The sequence below is a fragment of the Copidosoma floridanum genome, unplaced genomic scaffold, assembly GCF_036245765.1.
Source record: "Copidosoma floridanum isolate Cflo_tuat_1 unplaced genomic scaffold, Cflo_Japanese_pri ptg000004l, whole genome shotgun sequence".
NCBI lineage: Eukaryota > Metazoa > Arthropoda > Insecta > Hymenoptera > Encyrtidae > Copidosoma > Copidosoma floridanum.
Window position 1 is genome coordinate 27,751,697 of NW_028321881.1, and position 22,071 is coordinate 27,773,767.

Consider the following 22,071-nt stretch of genomic DNA (forward strand, 5'->3'; position numbering starts at 1 on the left):
CTTCTCCCATTGTTGGGTCCACGTGCGCAAGCAATTTTTTGCTGTCAAAACTTTATCACATACAAGAGCCCCAGCTAAACATAGGTTATCTCTATTATTCATCACTAAAACACCTTTTTTACTTAAACTATTTATTACGTCTTTCAGCGCACCCACCCTTTAGGTAATTTAACATAAGTCACCTTAACTACTAACGTTTTCGCGATGTCAATTATTCGCTTACTTAGTTTGATTTTTTCGCAGAAGCCTCAGATATCTTGAAAATTAATTTGATTTAATCATTTGAAATATACACTAGCTGATCCTATAGTTAGCGCGTCAGAGTGCAAATTAATACCTACGAGATAATTATTAATGTAAGATAAAAATTACTTATAGTGTAAATTTTTTTAAAAACACTAATAAGTTCCTGAAATCCGTTTTTAAGCCATTCCAAAGTATTTGCTGCATCCGTAGGTTTGGTAATTTTAAATCTTATAGCGCGACACGTTGTTTTTAAAAATTTAATGAATTCTTCTCTATCGCTTTCTAGTATGATATATTTCATACCTCTCGTTATGTCCAGTTCACCCTCGGTCTGCATGGCGACGCTTGCAACACCTCTTCCATGTTGATGTTCGCGAGGCGGCTGCTCCTGAGGTTGTTAAATAGGAGTTCTCTCAAGCCTATCGACTCCATTTGTAAGATAAAAAATAGTCATTAGAATATAATTTAAGACTTTTGACAAATACGAAGAAAAAATTTTATTTTTAAATTTACCTGTGTTGGTGTAGTGTGTCGTAGTTAACTCCTACGGACCGAGTGTCGGTTCGGACACCGCTTCCTGTTAGTGGTCAGACTGATTTTCTTCACAATACTGTAAAATAAATATAATTGAAAAGGTAAAATAAATGATGGAAAAAGACATGTCCGTAAAGATTTTAATTTACCTGGAGATATTTTTTTCTTCTTGTAAGAAAGTCCCTCCTCCCCCAACGGTCCAGGCATACTATAGACCAAGGAGTCCTCCAGCTTTCTCTTTAAGGTGCCGTCAACGTTTGAAAGATTTCCACTATCTTTAAAACATATTTTGCCAACTGAAAAGAAAATTTCGTTTAATTTTTCTCATCATGTAATATTTTATAAGTATAAAAAATTTCATAAATTAATATCACTTACCACTTCTATCGTACGACTCGTACATTTTCTTTAACATCGCGATGTTTCAGGCTTTAGACGGTAGACATTCCACCACAGTCTGTATAGCTATAAGACTACGCACTAGATAAAGGGGGTATAACACGACAGCGTGCACGTCCTCCAGATAAACGGTGAAAAGCTCCTGCAATACTCCTCTTAATTTGAAAACTGAGTATGCAGGCAGCTTCTCGCTAAACCACTTATCAGGGTATGCTTCACGCACATCTTCCGACACGATAGTCGCGTATCGCGCACAAGAACGAACTACCTTGAACAACGCTGCGATATTAGATGCTTCCATTTTTCCGCTTTTTAAAACGAAGTTCTTTATGTCGCGTACTCGGGGGGCTGGAATTTTAAAACCAACAGATCTTTTTTTTGAAACGGAAGTGGTTTATCCGAAGTCTCTTCCTCTCAAGCTTCCCCCCTTACCCCGTCCCCCTCACCTCCTATTCTCTACACACTTTCCCTCCCCCCACTATATATGTATGTATATCTGCCAACCATGCCGTGTTACTCTTCTGCACACCTTTGCCTACCATTTACCCTCACACTCCCAAGCAAATAATTTGGAAACAAATTTTAATTTTATTTTCCCAAAATATTTTTTTTTTGACTTTAAATTTTTTTCTTTTATAATACTAAATAAAAAAAAAATAAAAAAATCACTTTCCATTAAAGAGATTTGAACCCTCGACCTCCTGCATGTGAGTCCAGTACCTTACCCACTCTGCTACGATCGCTGCCGACTATATGAACTCGGTTTCTTGTACTTATCGTGTGGTTCGTAACTATAATATTCCATTTTTATATGCATTCACTGATAATATATTTAATTCATGATAAATTATGTTTGTTTTCTTAATAATACATCTAAAAAAAAGAAAATGTAAGAAATAAAAAATAAACATGTAGAATACAGTTAAAGAACGTATAAATAATAAATGAATTATGTAAGATCATTATATAAATATATTTCGAGTTTCATATCATTTTAATGGTTTTTAAGGGCACTTACCTTGAATTTAATAAACAAATAATGGCACAATGCCACTGAGTAATTATATAAAAATGAAAAAAAAATTGTATTAATGAGCTATAAAATCGCAAAAAAATAAATAAAATAAAAAATTTTTTTTTAAATAAAGGAAATAAAATATGAAAATAAAACGAAATAAAATTACAAAAGACAAGAATAAATACAATGGAATGAGAAAAAATGAAATAACAAAGGGAATGAAAAAAAAAATATTAAATATGAAAATAAAAAAAATAAAGGAAATACAAAGAAATAAAAAAAATGTAATAAAATGAAATATGAAAAAAAAAAGCAAGAAATAAAGAGAAAAATAAAACAAGAAATCAAAAAAAAAAAAAAAAAAAATGAAAAAATTATGAAGGAAATTAAAACAACAAACCAGGGGGTATTAATGGCTCATGGGACCCACAGGAAGAACGAAGCTCTGTAAACGTTAGTACTGCATTCATGTTGTTTACTAAAACAAAAATTTTAAAAACGAATAGAAATAAAAAAAACAATAGCTTAGTACTCACGATGGTTGAACTTTGTGAGTACTGTATTTATGCATGACGTTCAAACAACATGAATGCAGTACTAACGTTTACAGAGCTTCGTTCTTCCTGTGGATCTGGCGACCCCCTAGTTTTCTGAGAAATTGTGTCTATACTCATCTCACGTTTAAAGAACTTCGTTCTTACCGTGGGTCTCATGACCCATTAATACCCCCTGGTTTGTTGTTTTGATTTTCTTTATATTTTTTCATTTGGTTTTTTATTTTTTTTTTATTTATTTTTTTTTTTTCTTTATTTCTTGTTTATTTTACGGTGTAGCTAGAAAAAAACTTGTAACACGTTAAAAAGAGACATCGTAATAACTAATTAAAATAGTGTAGCTAGCATGAACTTGCAACACTTCGTAGAGATACACTGATATAGAATTGAAACAAGTTTAAGCAAACGGAAAAAATACGCTGTATAAAACTTTGAAATCAATTGAAAATGTAAAAGATTTCGAACAAGATGTAACACGTAAAATTGTAGTAGCGTATCAGTAAGAAGACTGTGATGTGGCTGAGAGTGTCGGATTAAGACTGATTTTTTTTTACAATTTCTTCTTCTACCCTACCTACTTCTATATTTTTTCTCCCCCCTTTTTGCCCAAAATTTTGGCCAACGTATAATAAATTTAAAAGAAGTACTTACTCACATAGGTACACTTTAGTCATAGTCTCTAAAAGTCTACAGTAACAGTATGATACACTTCCGCAGTGGTTACTTACCCTTCTTCATATTTTGAAAAAGATTAAAATTATTGCAGCTGAGGGACAACTGCTCACATTCACTGTCGTCACTTACTTTTCTCTACTGCCGTTTGCAGATATTTTCCGGGTGACTAAATAAGAGGGTTTTTCAGGCTTGAGCATGTTTTTTCCACAGAATTTTATAAGACAAAATAAGGGTATACTATCTCTGCTTATGAATCATATATTGCCAAAAATTGGAGTGGGGAGGGTTGCACCGTATGAAAAAATTTTGAGAGCGGAGAGTGCAACTGCTACACTAGGTTTCAAACGTGAGGGTCTCACTTTTCTATAGACCCGTTAGTCTTCCTCACAACTTAGATAACGATTTACATAGATAATTTTCGCAGCCCCTGCAAAATTTTGTCGGTAAAAAGATTTTTAATTTAACTACGTCGTACGAGACTGTAAAAAATGGCTCATGTTTAATCAAGACAAACGCGTTTTGTATCACGTGAAATCTCTAAACATTTATCAGATCTTATTAATTCTATAGAAAATCAAAAAGACAATAAAAGTGCTAAAATACCTACGGTAAAGGTGTTACAACATTCGTATCCACTCAACAAGACGGGTATGAAAAAAATCGTCGTGGGACTTCACTATAATGTAAATCGTCAGTATTTCGAGTCTTCGTTGCAGCTTTCCAAATGTCAGTTAACAGGAGGTGTTATTAATTTACATGTATGTAGCAGTTGAAAGATTATTTTGCTTCTATAAATAATTACTTTACTAATAAAAACATCGATCAAATGGAACGCATAAAAGTTGGTAATATCGAGTTGATATTCACATCATCTTACGGAATCAAAGCAGTAATCTTTCATAAAAATGGAAGTAACGATGGACAAGACGGAAATAAGAAAAAAAAGAAAACATACGGTTCAACCATTATCATGCAACACTGTACCTTTTTAGGACTCACTCAAGCTGTCTTATGTGTGGATAAAAGACTACGCCATATCGAGGGTGCAGAAACGTCAGTTAATAAGTGCAAGGAATTTATAGTGAATGAGCTCACTGTTTTACTACAAAGTATCACTTTAGTGAATAAAATCAGTGTATCAAATTTGGAAAAGCTGATTAAAGAACATTACTCAAATCTACGAAAATATGTCAAAGGAAATTCTTATTCTGCAATTGATAATTTTTTTTAGGAACCAAATTTTGACATGGTATTTTAAGAGTTGACAACGTACTGTTTGGAAATATTTTCAATCGACATACATTTTAAATTAAATAGAATAGATAATGTTGTAGAATATTTAAACAAAACTATTTTTAAAGTCTTTACATCGCTTCTCAGCTTATAAATATTATTAATTAGGTGTATTTTTATAGAATATATGTATTATATAAATTTGAATTGTTTTTATTCAAGAAACCTTGCTCACCACGCACTACCTTTACCTTTATAATAATTTTAAATTTTTATCAAGAAAAATAGAAGTAGCGTTTGCCGTATTTTCACACTTTTCAATTTATGGATTTTCATAGGTACAGCTGATAATCGGAGGAGCCCCTTAACTTTCACTCTGTTAAAAAGAAAATTACCGACAAAGTAATGTCGGTGACGTTAATTTTTTTCTCTTCGAAGAAAAAAATGTTGTTACCATCCTAGCAACGTTTAAACTACGTGTGCCTTTTTTGGCTTATTGGATCGCGTGCAAAAATTATTGTTACCAGCCAATGTCGCTTATTACATTTAAATTACGCACGAAACTCATATTGAGTTATTGGTCCATTCTCTTCGCCTCCCCCGTCATGTGACGCCCGGGAAAAACGGTCCCCGACAACACCCACGGCGCCAGCCGTATGACATATATCTATGCCTGCCATATGACATATATCTATGCCTGCCATATGACATATATCTATGAAACTGTCTGGAAAAAGTTTTCCCTTAGTACTTGCCTAAAAAGGTAGTTCTTCATCACCGGAGCAGTAAAATTCCGGCGGTGGTCTCAACAACGGAGCTCAACTCAATCAATGGTGTCTTGCTTTGTTCGTTAATTCTTTATTATCTTTAATTGCCCTTCGTGAATCTGGTGGTCATCGTATTTCTGGGCGTATATGTTCGGATTCCCGGAAAAATGGTGCATTTTGCCGTTCATCTCGTTTCTGATTTGAATGTATGGGAAAGGTTATTTGTATTGTATTTAAAAGTTTTGCATTTTAAATTTTATACAATAAGGGAAGTAGTCGTTAGTCAAAGAAATAGTTTGCAAAGCATAAATCTTCTCGTTTTGTTTTATAATTTGTTGATTATGTAATGGTAGAATTTGTGGCATACATGACATTGATAAAGGAAAAAGGAGTCATTCTTTCATATCTTGCACAGTTGCCTTATATTTTATTTGGGTAAGAGTCAATGCGAAATTTTAAGATTTCTATAGATCTTAATTATTTGACTCATGTTTTTACACAATTTTGAATACAAGATGTATTATTTTGTTATTTTACTTTCATTTTATCAACTACACTGTGAAAATTAAGTGTTATGTAGCAACATTTGATGCTCTTTTTAATTACTGTTCTTAGTTATTTCTTTTGTTTTTGTACGTGCGATATAAGAATTGAGCTTTCTTTATTTAATAGTATTCTATGAGTTGAAAAAAAAAACTATATTTTTGGCCAGTCTTGAGTGGTACGAAATTTGTTTATATGTTTGAGGCAAACCATGTCGTTGATTAGAATAATTATATAAATGTTCCGGCGATAACAGAAAAAGCAGATTACATTTTTTAATGTTTCAGATATTCAAAATAAGATTATTTCCTTTTTAAAGTTTGATGACCGCTAAATTAGTTCTCAATTTATAAAAAAATCAAGTGTGAGGGCTCTTGAAACCCCTGACACAAACTAATCTGACTTATATACATGACAGCAAAATATTCTCTAACATTAATTTTACGAATAATGTATATGAATATACACATACATACACATGCCGAAGCATACGCAAGCGCCCATCTTCAAAGTAGCTATCAAACTTGTGGGAAATTTAAATTGGCTGTATGTAGCCAGACGCAGAAATCCAGATAACTCAACAAAATTTCATACACAATAACTTAATAAATTAATCCCGAACTATTCAACCCAATAACCCAACTTACTTATCAGTGGTCTCACAAGCTTTAATAATTAATGAATCACGTTAAATGACGCAAGTACCAATCACCACACAGTTCGAGGCAGTAACTAATCACTTAAATAATTAAGAAAACTTATTAATTAATAATGCAAGTGCTCATTACCACACAACCCACTGCGCTTACTAGTCGCTTTGTTATTAAATAAAATAACACAAGTGCCAATCACCACACAATTCTGAATGCTTTCTGGTCGCTTTATTTTTTTAATAAAATGAATAAAATAACACGAGCGCCAATTACAACACAACCAAGGTTCTTACTAATCACTATCATAATTAATAAAATTTATTAATTACCAACAAAGTGCCAATCACCACACAACCCAGGGTGCTAACTGGTCACTCAATTTATTAATCAAATAAGTGAAATAAGACAAGTGACAATCATGGCACAACCTGGGGTTCTAGCTGATCATTTTAATAATTGATAAAATTTATTATGTAATAACGCGAGTAATCATCACCAGACCATCCAGAGCTCTAACTGATCACTGCGAAAGGCGCTTAGTTGGCACTTGATTAATTATTTGATGCTTTTAAATAACAAATAATGCGACCAGTAAGCACCCCGTGTTGTCTGGTGATTGGTGTTTGCATTATATCATTTACTTTATCAATCAATAAAGCAACTAGTAAGCACCCCAAGAAGAGTGGTGATTGACGCTTGCGTTATTATTTTATTTATTATAATTTAAGTAAGTGGCCAGGAAGCGCACTGGGTTATGTGGTGATTGGGACTTGCGTTGTTAGTTAATAAATTTTACCAATTATTACAGCAGCTCGAAAATGCCCCGAGTTGTGTGGTGATTGGTGCTCGTGTTATTTTATTGTTTAAAAAAGCGACTGGCAATCACTTCGGGTTGTGTTGTGATTGGTACTCGCATTATTATTTAATAAACGTAATTAACTATTAAAATGATCAGTAAGCACCCCAAATTGTATGGTGATAGGCGCTTGCGTTATTTAATGTATTCCATTAATTGTTTAAGGTCGTGAGACTGCTAATGGGCAGATTGAGTTATTGATTTAAATAATTTAGGATTAATTTATTAAGTTATTGTGTATAAAATTTCGTCAAGTTATCTGGAGATTTGCTTTTTGCTCCATGTAGCCAATCGGAATCTTCTGCAAGTTTGATCGCCACTTTTGAGTGCGCTGAGCTGCCCACACACTAACTTAACCACACACTTCTGCAAACATATATTTCTGGGACAAATATCTATCAATTTAATTGTTTTTTTTGTAGTTAATCTCATGATGCGTTAATTCTGGTTTTTTAAAAAAAGGTAAAATATTATATACCTGTAAAGTATTAGTTTTGTATAATAACTTCATCAGAATTGGCGAGTTGCACTGTACGCATACACACACACACATGTAAACAGTTTACATGGAACATATAGCCGCATAAATATACATACAATATATAGTAAGACGTAGTAATGCGAATTCGAAGTTGGTGAGAGATCAGAGAAGGACTTCGAGATGGCAAAACTCAACCGCGTCCAAGCTTGTACGACCAACTATAAATATTACAGCAGCAGCAGCTATACACTCAGCCCCAGAGAGCTCCATAAGAAACTTCACTTCAAAATATGAACTCTTTGTATTATCTTTGTTTTCACTATTCAGAGACGCACACCTCTTACCGAATCCTTAGACCATCTTACAGAGTATCAATGAAAATCTTACACTGGGAAAAAAATTACCTCTTAGTTAGCTATTTACTATTTACTTTTATAACTAATGCATTAATTGTTATTTTGAAAATGAAAATAATTCTACAATTTAGAGAAAACTGTTTATTAATAATAGTGACTTATACGATTTACTATAAGAAAACGATGTTTTTGTGTTGGACAAAGGTTTTTGTGGATTGGCAGAGGAATTAAAAAACAACAGCTAGTATGCACTTATGCCTTTTGTAAGAAGAAAACAAAAGTAAGTGACAGCAGCAGTCACAAATCACTCACACTTAGTCACTGTCCTTTGATGGGTGGTCGGTGCACGGTATTGTAGGTTGAAAATTTAAACTGCTTTAACATTGGCTTAACAATTCTCAGCTATACAATCATCATCTACAATATAAGTAGCCAATGGTAGATAGAGCAAAAAAAATGTTGTTCACTCAGTTTGTTTTCATACATTAAAATTTTTAGAGATGATGGAATAAGATTGAAATGTATTTTTTACAGGATCATACCAATTATCTCAAGCTGGTACCTATACTTAAGATTTAAGATATTAAAGCAAGAATAAGAACTTAACATATAAGTATACTTATAAGTAAACTGTGCTATAGTACAGCATAATATTGTTACACTGACTACCAACTACAATCAATTGGTTTCAGTAGCATAATGGGTCATTACTGTGAATGTTCGAATGGACTAAGAACCATTTGTTGTTGCTCGCATGTTGCTACAATAATTTACTTGCATACTTATGCTAAAATGTTTTCTTTTAATTCCGTGATCTGCTTTGCACTGAACTTAAATATTTTTTCTTACATCTGCGCCGAAAGTTCGTTACATCTGACCCGATTTCAAGCTTAAAAAACCCTCATATCAGTCCTGCCTTATGTGTGCAGGTATATATAGTTATACATTGTGTGACAAGGAGCAGCAGTAGCAGAACTGCAGAAGCAGCAGCAGCAGACGTTATATTATATACATATATGGCTAGGGACGTACAACCTTTACAGTTTATGCAACACAGAAAATTATTTGATGTGTTTAAGTAACACCACACCTACTGGGAATGAGGACCTCAAAATTTGGTAATAAGGATTTTTTTCTAGTTTGTTTTAATACATCAAGTTTCAATTTAATAATTACTTTGTGCGTTTCTACCTCCCAAATCTTTCATAAGGGAAGTTATACAGACATCACGTATCTTAAAAACGTATATTATTAAATTAAAAATTTGCAAACACTGCCTTCTTACTTGATATTTTTACCAAAATATCACTGGCAACTCCAATGATAATGTATTAATAATGACCGGTGCGTGTGTACGACATTTTTTTTTAAGAAAATCGCAAAACTTTACTCATCTACAAGATATTTTTTTCTAATTTTCGATTATATTTAAAGTTGCCACATCAGCAAAGACCAAAAAAAAAATTTAAAAATTGGTCAGGTGCGAGGGTTTAACACAATTTTCTTCGATTGCAGAAGCGTGTTCCATCATAAATCTTTTGTCACAGAATGCTCGAAGTAATCCACCAAAAACAAGCAGATTTAAGAAAGATCAGAACTTTTCATCGCACTATGATACTGTTCTATTTTACACATTTTTACTCGTACCAAAACTGGCGGACAAAAATGATAAAGTTATACTGCTTTAGTCACCGTATTTCTCAGACCTGACCTTTGTGACTTTTTTCGGTTTTTAAAACTCAAGAGGCCTATAAAAAGATGACGCTACGCCTTTTTTAAGAAGATTTGTCATCGGAGTTAAAGATTAATTAAAATACACACATTACATTTTTTAATTATTTTGTGAATTAGAAAAAAAGCAAAAGTTTATTATATTCAAAGGAAAAAACGAAGAGAAATAAACAATATTCCTAAAAAATGATTAGTTTGTAAAAAATACAAAATCTGGCATACTTTTTCAACAGACCTCGTACGTATAAGGACTTATTTTTAAATAATATTTAAAATCCAACAGGCAAATAAGTGGTTTTACGTCACATTTTCATTGTAAATTGGTTTGCATTTCTTTGATTTTAATCAATTCGTAAATACATAGTTGCTCGTGGGCTGAAGTGTTTTTTATTAATGTAATTGTCAAATAATGTATAGAACGTTAACTTTTACATGTTTTCTTATAATATAATGTTAATAAATATATAACTTTCTATAATTTTTCTTTTTCTGTCGTGATAAAAATCCTGAAAGTATTGCCTTGCTAGGGTGGCTCATTTTTATGCATAACCATAAGAAACCCTATTAAATGACAATGACATTTAAATTCTCTTTCCTTTGTTAGTTCATACTCTCTTACTTATGTATGAATTCTAACTATTAGTTAGCCCACACATTTATTTTTTGCTAATCCTATTTTAAAAGCCAGCTTGACTTATTTACCCTTCGCATAGTATGTGTAAAAAAACTTTCACCATGTTTTCGTGGTACAAATAAGTTTTCATTGTACTGAGATTTTTCGAATAAAATTATGTTCTGTATTTGACAATAACATAAAAATTATCTTATCTTTACAAGCATGCATTTGAAGAAAGTTCATGTTGACATACATAAAAATTTTTTTTGTAATTTTTTTTTTTTTATTGTTATTAGTTAATTTATACAAGATTCTATGAACGAATTAAGATGTTCTTATTTTGTCTTATCTTGTAAAATAACGTTATTCGTGAATAACGTGATTGTTTTAAGTTACGCTTCAATTATTGGCATGTACTGCATGTACTGCTATCTTATAAAAAGCAAAGCTGTAACTTCATGATGTTTTTTCTCAGCTCTTAGACATATATTGTAAGTATCATATTCATGGCTTAAAACTAGTACCCAAATGTATGTGAAAGTTGCCTCCATGACGTAAGAATTGTAACTGATGTAGGCAGTAGGAAGTTATTTTGGAATAATTATGTTAGCTCATTATGTATGTGTGTTTTTATATATGTGTGTGTGTGCTTTATATATACAGAAAAGCAAGTATTAACTAGTGTATATTTACCCAAATGGGGCGTAACCCCACGCGTGCTAACCCTCAGACACCAGTAAAAAAGTTTCGATGTTAGTTTTAAAGTGAATTAAGTTTATTTAGAATAATCCTACTAATATATAGAGCAAAGTTGCTGAAACCGTTGTAATCGCTAACTGCCAAAACTACGCTAGCAATCCTGCTGAAATTCTGTATACTGATTTTTGACACTTCCTGGATGGTTTCAGTACAGTTTTTATCTTGAAAAAATAAATAACGATTGCAATAAAAAGCTTTAAATTTTGTAAAAATACGATAGATTTTTACGTTAGTTCAATAAAATCTACTAGGTGGCGTAGAAGTAACATCTAAGCTACCTGTAATAGAATTAAGTAAGTCTGTGTATTATATGCCTAAGCAAAGCACTGAATACCGCAATTAATCACAGACAGTGCACGAAGCATAGAGCGGGGAGTCGTGCAGCTGGGTATTCCGGCTCCCGACAACTCTGTTTTCTAATGGACAAGCGACTTACGTCAAACGCTACCTAAACTATTAGGACTGACGAGCGCCACCAATAAAAAGATGTTCTAAACGATACCGTCTCCACTGGAATATTAGGAGATATGTCTAGCCAGCGCACAATCTTCTTTATCATTTAGGGGTTATATAGCCATTTTTTTTAACCGTCCTATTGCTACTAGAGCAGATCTTATAACATCAGCAAGCCATGAAAAATAATCCTGGGTAGTTTGTGCAGCCACAACAACCTGCTTATCAGTGGCTTGTCTCAGTGGCATACCTACAGAAAAAGAAGTTTCAGATCCACTTTCCCGATTAACGATGAGCGGTTGGTTATTCGGGGAGCAACCGGAAGATGAGAGGTTCTTTGGTCAGCGGCATACCTTCTTCCAACATGCTCTTCGTATACAGAGTATCCGAGGGTAAGAGTCAAACTACCCGCAACCAGCTTTTTTTCATCAAGAATAATAATAGGGAGAAGCTGGAAGTTCTGCCACTGGTCCTATTTAGGACCATTACAAGTATTTATGCTCCCTTCTCAAGCATTAGTCTTATCGGTTCTTTTAAGGACCACCTAAGGTTGAACAACCTTGCCAATAATTACGTTTTTTCTACGAGGACTAGTTTGTCACCCAAACGACTATATATTATAAAGCCGGCCACTATTCAACCATGTCAGTCATTCACTGGCAGACGTCACGAGCGGAGTCATTTGTCACAAGGCTGGGAACCTCAGTGACCAACGACCCTAAATGATCCTTTTGGCTCTAAGCATTTAAACAAGGATCACTGATTCTCATCAAGATCTGCGCTGGGTGAACCTTACAGCTATGGGGAAAAAAACCTCAGCAAACGTCACAATCTCCAATGGGCAGGCATCACGAGCTAATCTCCCCTTAGATCACTTAAAAAAACTGAGTCTGCAAGAAAATAAGGTGCTTCAGATACCAATGTCACCAAGGTATTACTAAGAGACGTTAGAAAAGAGCCTTATAATGAGCTCCAATATTGGCGACTTTGTAGCTTTTCTCCTGATTAGGCTGAAGCTACAACAACAGGCCAGAGAAGACCACCTTAAGGGGGCTCCTTCGCGAAAGTCCCCAAACAGAGATATATTATTTCTTGTAAATAAAAGTCTACTGAATTTAATGGTGGTCTAAATTATATTTCGAATGGGTCAAAATTTTGAGAAATCCGACCTCAAAGTTGTAACTATTAGCACGTATTCCTATGGGGCAGCGTAAAAAACAATTTGTTTTCGTTTATAATAAACCTAAATTAAAAGTCCCAGCAGACTGAATATATACGTTTTGTAGATAAAGTCTTCCTCTGTAATATGCTGTATTAAAAATTGTGGATAAAGGACCATTTTAGCGAGATACTTGTGATGGAAATAAATAAATAGTGTCCAGGAGGTCAGGAGGTCACGTGGGTAGCAGACGTACTTGTTCACGACATATATATATACCATATACCTTTATATTACATCGCTATACTACACCAACACAGGTTGTCTGGTCTGGTGGTGTACCCTTGTATGCACTAGACTGGTCAAAACAATAATTAATTTTTCGTACAAAGTTAAACTGCACACATAAATATCATTTTTCCCACTTCATACGTTATTAAAAATATCATAATGATTTTCAGACACATTTGTTTATTGAAAAACTAAACTTTATTTTTTGTTTGTCTTTGACCTCAGCAGTAGTCGTAGGAGCCCCCTTAAGGGATACAGGCAGTCTGTTTTGCTGGAAACTTCAGCAACAATTGTTTTATGGCATAATAAACGCATGGTACTTTTCAGTATAATTTTTCTTTTTTTTTACTTTTCACAGCTAATTATTTAACAAAATAGACTGTGTAAATTCTGAATAAATACGTTTAAACGAATAAGTTTTTATTCTGAAAAGTGTCAGAAAAAAATGTTAAATGTTCAACTGAAAATATTTTACGTTACATGTTAGCATACTATGGTGATTTATTAAGTGAGTCTCAAACGAAGTTGAAAGGGGGGGCCGCTAGTCAAACATACTTTTTCTTCTTCCTTTGTTTTTTATACATTTAATGTTTTTCTATATTTGTACATCTGAAATGTTAAATGAGATAAGTAAAAATACGTTGTTTTGGAGAAAAATTACCTAAGATCTATAAAAAAGCATAATCATTAACGGTTTTATCATAACTATACAAATGATCAGAGACTAATAGTTAACAATACCAAAAATTAGTGCTCGACACGATACATTTGCGGTAAGGATGGGATACAAGGAAATAGGCCTACCGTTTTTACCACTATCAGCATATTCGCTGCAGCACTAGATGCGGGCACTGGGAGATCCAATAAGCAGGCGTCGGCACTTGGACGGTACTATTCTTGACAGCATGCATGTGAGGACAGTTGCAGCAGCCCATATCGTCAACACGTAGTCGTTGCCGCGTCTCCTGTTGTCCAACGGGGAAGTACAAACTAACAAAGTTACAAAACAATCATACACACACGACCAATTCAATATATATGTACATATATATATATATATATATATATATATATATATATATATATATATACACTATTGTTGCCTCTGAATCTTACGTTCCGACGGTAAGCAGACAAGAGCGATAGTGACTCTCCTGCTGGCCCACCGATTCGGGCTGCCTCGGTATCCCAACTACTTGCATGTTTTGGTACACACCCATATGAACTTCTGCGCACAGTCGAGTATTGGCAGTGTTGCCCATAGTAGGGATTGGTATAGGTACAGGGGCCTTGGATTAGGTAGGGTTCGCATGCACTGTACCGCTTCTTCTCTTGTCTCCTATCGGTAAACGCATACTCTTACTGTGACGTTGGCTTGCCACGTAATATTGTAAGAACAATATTTTGTCGAATTATTGTTGTGTTAAAAAGAGGTATTATTAGGAGCATAACTATTAAAGAGACAATTAAGTTACCTTTTCGTTAGTTTTCATTTTGTATTTTAAAATCAAACGTTAGTATTTGCTTCTATAGCAAACAGCTCTTCTAATTATTCTTTAAAATTAGAAACACAAATCTAAAAATGTGTAATGTCCTAAAGAGTTGAAAAATAAAAGATACTGTACAGAAATGTTTGAACATGATTTTTCATGAACCCACAGCTTTTTACTTACAACTCATAATAAACATACTTATTTCTTAAATTACGTCAACTTATTAAAATGTTGCAAAACGTCAGTAACTAAAAAAAAAGTAATAAGTGTTTTAGGAAAATTCTATATAGTTGTAAACAGCTTTAACTTTTCATTCACGCTATTAAGGTGCCTTTTAAATTAATCTCTTGTAGCAAAAGTCTTTTCATAATAACCATTAAAGTTTTAATTATTCTCATAAGATACAAGATATTAGCAGTGTGGTGTTGGTATTTTACGTGATAATTGATACATAATGCATTCCTTGATATACATATTTTTCTACTTTTTGTTTGTTTTGAGATGAAATTTTTTTTTTAGCCTTCATTGTCATTTCTATCTCTAGTTATTTTTTCTGTTGATTTTTAAAGCATGTTCATCTTTATAAGTCATAGAACAGTACAAAAATTTTAAGACGTAGATAGATCTAGAAGAATTCGTTTTGATGTTGCACGTCTATAGACGCATTCTCCGTAAGAGTAGAACAACGGTTTACAATTTTTTTCTCGAATAATATGTAAAGAGAGTAAAGTTTCACTCTTGCGTTTGTCCTGGGGCTCAGAGGAGAAGAAAAAACAGAGTTACAAGTATGGTAAATTTTTAATCGTCATTCCTTCATTTAATTTTTACTAGCTTTGAACTCACGACCTCCAATTTCATCTTCAGACCAATTTGTTTTTAAATATATGATTTATTATGTACATTGACAAATTACTTGTCTTTTATAAAAAAAAGTGTTGGATCCAAAGAGAATAAAATAACTATATATAGAAAAATAATGCTACAATTAGAAAACAGTAACATATTACTTGTATTTATTAACATACAAAAAACAGCAAGTTAGCTATAGGGCCTCATAGTATCGTGTGTCAATTGCCAGCACTGTAGCAGTAGTAGAGAGGCGTTTTTCTGAGCCAGATCAGCTAGCAGACTTAGTAGGGGAGAAAAGCCGTAGACCAGTGATGCCTAGTAGATATGAAAGATAGTTGATATGAACCACGTTCATAACTTAATAATTTTTTTTAAACTTGGAATGAATAATTTTTATAGCAAGGCTTCTATTTCATTACAGATAAATGTAAATTTTTATGTATTTGTTAACACTAAGTAAATAATTTTCATACAATTTTTCGACTTTTTTAAAACATATTCAAGCAATTTTACATATATTCCATCAATAAAATAATTAAAAAGCCATAGGTGGTCTGACTGAGTTCATTTCAATAAACTTTTTTTAAGAAAATTTTTAAATGAAATAAAGACATTGATTTTACATATGGCTTTTAAATTACTTCATTTGTTGAAGATACATACACGGAGCGATAAAGGAAAAAAGAAGAACCGTGAAAGTTTTACACCTAGTTTTTTTTTTTTCGTTAATGCTTTATTAATATGAGGATCCATTAAAACATTAACTTACAGTTATGGCATCTTTTTCGTTCATAACTGTTTTATTATTAAGTACTTTTGTCACAGTTAGTAAGGGAGAAGTTCAGAAAAGTAAGGGGAGCGCAAATGTGCAGCAACGCTTTTACACATACTTGACAACTTTTTTCTCTTTTATTAAAAAACCAACTTGCAGATCCATGAGAAAACGTGTTTTTCTGATACATGTTTGATTAATTTTTTTTTGTGACATTGTATACATTGATAAATTATTCGCATTAATAAATAACTTTTTAAAAACTTAAAAAAAAAATTTTTTGTAGCAGTGATTTATGAATATTCATTTAATGTATATGAATTTTTCAATTTAAAGATCAATTTATGGATAGTTGCCTCCACATCTATTTTATATTTTCTTAAAATTATTTTAATGACTATGTATGAAACTTTAAAGTTAATTCTATTTTTTATTATTTGTCATGCAAACTTTATTATTACGTTTGGAATATATTCTATTGATAGTATGTTAATCATCTATTTCGTATTATAGATAAACATTTGTTAATCAAAATAGTTATTATTTTGTTTGTAGCCCATCTTTTCACTACGAATTGGAGTGTTATAAACGTAACCGAGAATGAGAGTGTGGCGTATGTTCCAGGTAAGAGTGTGACATTAGAAATCTACTGAGTCTAACAACGTATTTAAGAAATTCGTTTCAATAATTTTTGTTTCATTAAACATTAAAATATTCATCGAAACCACATACAACCATACATCCAAATTTCAAGAATCATTGTATCACGTTTAATATATCACAGAAGGTTATTTAATATATCTGTTATCGAAGCAAGACTTTATACTTGGATCTCCAAGCACTCATTAAATACTGGTGTTTTATTATTTCCTTTTTCTTACAAAAAAAACTATTCTAAAATATTTAAATCATTGTCCAAAAAAATTAAATATAACTTCATAATTTTCTTATTTTACGTACACTTATTTGATTTTGTATTCATTTACTTTTCTTTTATTGTAATTATTTCAATACAGTTTTCTTAAACTGCAGTGAACCTGTTAGCTAATTGACCTTCGAAATGTTCTGATGGAGGTGGCAATAACATAAGTCTAATTAAAAAAAAAAAAAATGATTTATAGCATTTAATACGAAATCATTTGGACGTCTCATAAATATCCCTTCTACCCGAAAAATTTGCAACCACAATTCTTTAGGTTATTTAAAACTATAAAGTTAGTTATCAAACACAAAAATAAATAATTTTCTGGACAAAAAAAAAATATCATCACAATGTTATTTTACCTAAAAATTTTAACCAAGCACAAATATACAAACGAAAAAAATGTTAATAAAAGTTATATGTCATAAATGACTTTTACTATAGAAAAAGTAACTTGATTACATTTTATTTTATTAAGATAATAATTCATTTAAGTCTCAGCATTTTTTGTGACTATTAACCAATCTAAAGGTTAACGTTTTGAAAAAATGTGCTTATTTTTAACAAACCACTATTTTTTATTAATGAGTTATAAATCATGGTATTAAAATATAAAAGTAAAAGTAGAATGAATAAAAAAATATAATATGGTGATAATCGAGATACAAAAAGTATTGTTTTAAAAATTTGTTTGGTTTTGACACAATTACAAATAAATAAGTTACTTAATTTTTACAAACAATACTTAGTATAGGTTTTAAAGTATACGCCATCTATCATTATGCACTGAGTTATGCAATAGTGAATACTATTCAGATAAACGTGCATTAAAACAAGCATTTAACCGCGTTTTGTAAGTAATAATAAATTTTATATATTTTCTTGAGTAAATTAAACTATCATTTTTTATCTTTATTTCTTTCTTTAACGATTAACTTCTAAAATATTTATTTGTAGAATTTATACATTGGCTTAAGAATCTTAAAACATATGTATTAATAATATGTAAATAAAAGTTTTGTATTACTTCAACATTTTATTCAACTTCTTGACAATCTTACACATGAACATTTGTCCAAACTCGTCTCTACCCTGATCTGTTCACAACATGGCTTTACTGCAGGATATTATACTGTAACCAATTCACTTTCTTATAGAGATTATACCACAACTTCTTTAGAAGCTGGCTGTCAAGTAGATACAATATTTTTAGATATGACCAAAGTTTTCAATAGTATCCCACACAATATTATATTGACTAGAATTACATCTTTCGGTATAGTTGATGGTCTGCATAATTAGATATGCTCTTATCTTTTAGGCCGCAAACTAAGAGTCAGCTTACTATGAGCAATATCTGATGAACTTTTTTCCACTTCTGGGGTTCTACAAGGTTCTCATATTGGTCCGCTACTAATTGCTCTTGTTATAAATGAATTGCTTTCAATTTTTTACTCTTTATCTTGCGTACTATATGCTTATAACATCAAAATTTTCAGAACCATTGCAAATATCAATGATGTTCTTCTTTTACAAACTGCTTTCATTGTAGCAGTTTTATGGTGCACCAATACCAGATTTACAGAGAACAACAAAAAGTGCAAATCTCTACAAATCCATAGAAGCAAAAGACTGATATCGTTTATTTATACAATTTTTGATACTCCTGTCAACTCTGTAGATTCAATATCTTGGTGTTATTCTCTTTGCTTGGACTTTTAATCGTCATTTAACCTAAGTTACCTCTAAAGCATTCCAAAATCTTGGTTTCATACACAAAGCTTATCGCTATTTCACCAAACCAGAATCTATAGTATAGCTCTTCCACATCTTACTTCTGCATCTATTATCTGGTCTCCTTATGCACCCTCTGATTTTTAGCAGCTAGACAAAGTATTACATCGCGCACTTCAAGTTTCTTCTTATAAGACTAACTGCCCAATGTTAATTCTAGATCTCGACTACTATATACTATTGAAATAATACATACATACTTTCAAATCAGTCTTCTTTCCACGATCTATCTCTTATAATTCAAGAAACACTTGCACAGTTTTCAAAAGCATCATACAGAAAACTATCTATTTAATTCACCTATCCCTAGATTAACAAGTCTGATGAACTAAACCATTTAAAATTTACCAGATTAAAATAGTTAACATAAAATTAACAGCAGCTTACGTGCCATCTTGCAATAAAAAAAACCAGTCGTAAGGGGTCTATGAACCCCTGGTAGAAGCGTGGTTCCATTCACTTTTTTATAGTCATTGGCTTCTTACAGTCATGATGTTTAGGATAAAATTTTAAGTTTATAAAATTAAAAAAATCATCGATAAAATACATTTATTGTTTATGTGATAAATAAAGATAACTAATAGCAACATTAAAAAAAAAAATCACATTATTAAGAGTAAATCGACTAAGTGAATTAGTAATTTGAGTATGTGTTAGGTTTGAGAACAGTAATAAATTTTTTTTGGTGATCACACACATGTCCTACGAAATTAGAAAAAACTAAAAACATGAATTGTGACTGTGTCAATGCAACAGCATAATTATTTTTTGTAAACTAACAATGAAGTTTGTAACAACACTTCAAAAAATCACATTAAAAAATAAATTAGAAAAAAAACTAGTAACTATTCTCTAATTTTAAGAATATCTTTTAACTGTGCAATGTTATATCCATATTTTTTCATGGTTACTTCTAAATTCACATGTTAGTTATCTTTTTTTTTACACCAATTGAAAGTTTTTCGATTCAAAAATTTTTTTTTTCCCCTTTGTTACCATAACTGTGTTATAATAACAAATAATGAGTTAATAAAAATGTCAAGTTTGTAGAAAACTTCACGGCAAAAAGATTGGTAATCGTAAGATTATTCTACTAGCAATAGGAGTAGAGATAAAAGGCAAAATCTAAATAAAAATCCTGCAGCAATTCATAAATTTTTAAATAAATTAACGATGTCAAATTCGGATTTTGTCAAAACGTCTTTTTTCGTATTCCTGGGAAAATTCTGTATTAAAATGATTAATTTTTTTTTTTTTATTAAAAAATATGGAATTAGATAGTATTTTTTGTTTTTGGGCAATAAACTAAACAGCCACTTTTATAGCTTGTAAAATTGGTGCAATAGCGCAGAGTGCGGGAGTGGGGAGAGACTAATTCGTTATTTGTCGAGTCAAGCCTTATGTATATACTTACAGCGGCCTCTGTAAATGTGTATAGGTAGTGCTGATGGTACGCGGCGTGGTAACGGGAGGATGAGCAACTGGTCGAGTACAACCAAATAAGGCCGAACAAAAGAGAGCTGTCGGGTCCTTTGGTGCGCACGCATGAAGAGAGAGAGAGAGAGAGAGAGAGAGAGGCCTGCAGCAATGTATATAGCTTTCTACGTGGCTCTATTACTATAGCGAGGTGAAAAAAAAATCTCGTTACACTTTTTTTGGTCTAGCCTTTATGCGACTAAAACTTGTAACGCGAGAAAAAACACTTCGTTAAAAAAAAAAAAACTTATATCACTATTAATTTACTTTATTTCATATAGTAAAAGCGCACGTTACCCTTCAATGAATTCACCTACATACTTACATTCTAAAGCTAAAAGATTAAAAATTGGCCCTGTAAAGATTAAGTTAACTGTTTCACTCTTTGTAAAAGATCGATTTGGTTGATTCTTACTTTGCAGAGAGCGAATCTATAAAATCAATCTTTACAAAAGTAGAAAATGTGCGTTTTGCTCTTTTAAAGGATGGAATTATTTAATTCAGTCCTTACAAAAGAGCGAAATATATGTTTGTTACCTTATAAAAGTAGAAAACTAAGATTTACTTTTTTTAGAGAAGGGACTGCGCAATTTAATCTTTACACAAGAGTAAAATACTGTTTCTTATTTTATAAAAGTAGAAAACTGAGATTCGCTTTTTTAAAAGATGAAAACGTATAATTCAATCTTTACAAAAGAGCGAAATACTGTTTCCTACTTTATAAAAGTAGAAAACTGAGATTCACTTTTTTAAAAGATAAAAAGGTATAATTCAATCTATACAAAAGAGCGAAACACTGTTTCCTACTTTAAAAAAGTAGAAAACTGACATTCGCTCTTTTAAAAGATGAAAACGTATAATTCAATCTTTCAAAATAGTATAACACTGTTTTTTATCTTATAAAAGTAAAAAATTAAAATTCACTTTTCTTGTTTTTAAGAATTGTATAGTCAAATAATTAAAATCTTTATAAAATAGTTTAATACAAATTGCGGTACTCTACAGAAATAAGAGTGTATAAAATTGCAGAAGATATAATCCCAAGAATCACTCTTCACAAAACAGTGAAATGTGAATTTCGTCTTTCCATGAGAGTAAAATGCAAATTTTATTGCTGTAAAAGAAATCAAAAGCGTACTTGAACCTCTATGCATGAGATATCTGTTGTTATACCATAAGCAAATGATAAGGAATGTATTTTCCACTATATTTGTTTGGATGACCGGATCTGACGTTTTCGCTAATGTGCTAGTTATGCCTTTATGAAACAGGTCGCGTTAGTATCAGTGTTAAACAGCAACCTGATGCATTTTTATGTGCGCTTACACTGTGAAATAAATGCATTTATATTTGAAAGCTATCACAAATTATTGTAGCGATATATTATTATACTTATATAAGTAAAACAATCTCAAAAAATTACGGGGGTAGAACGTTATTA

The 22,071-nt window shown here is 31.8% G+C and overlaps 1 protein-coding gene across 2 annotated transcripts in view; it reads left to right on the forward strand.

Moving 5' to 3' along the window:
• Tdg (Thymine DNA glycosylase) overlaps window positions 1-22,071 on the forward strand; it is an 889,072-nt gene that overhangs the window by 120,101 nt on the left and 746,900 nt on the right. The gene's annotated exons all lie outside the window — the stretch shown is intronic.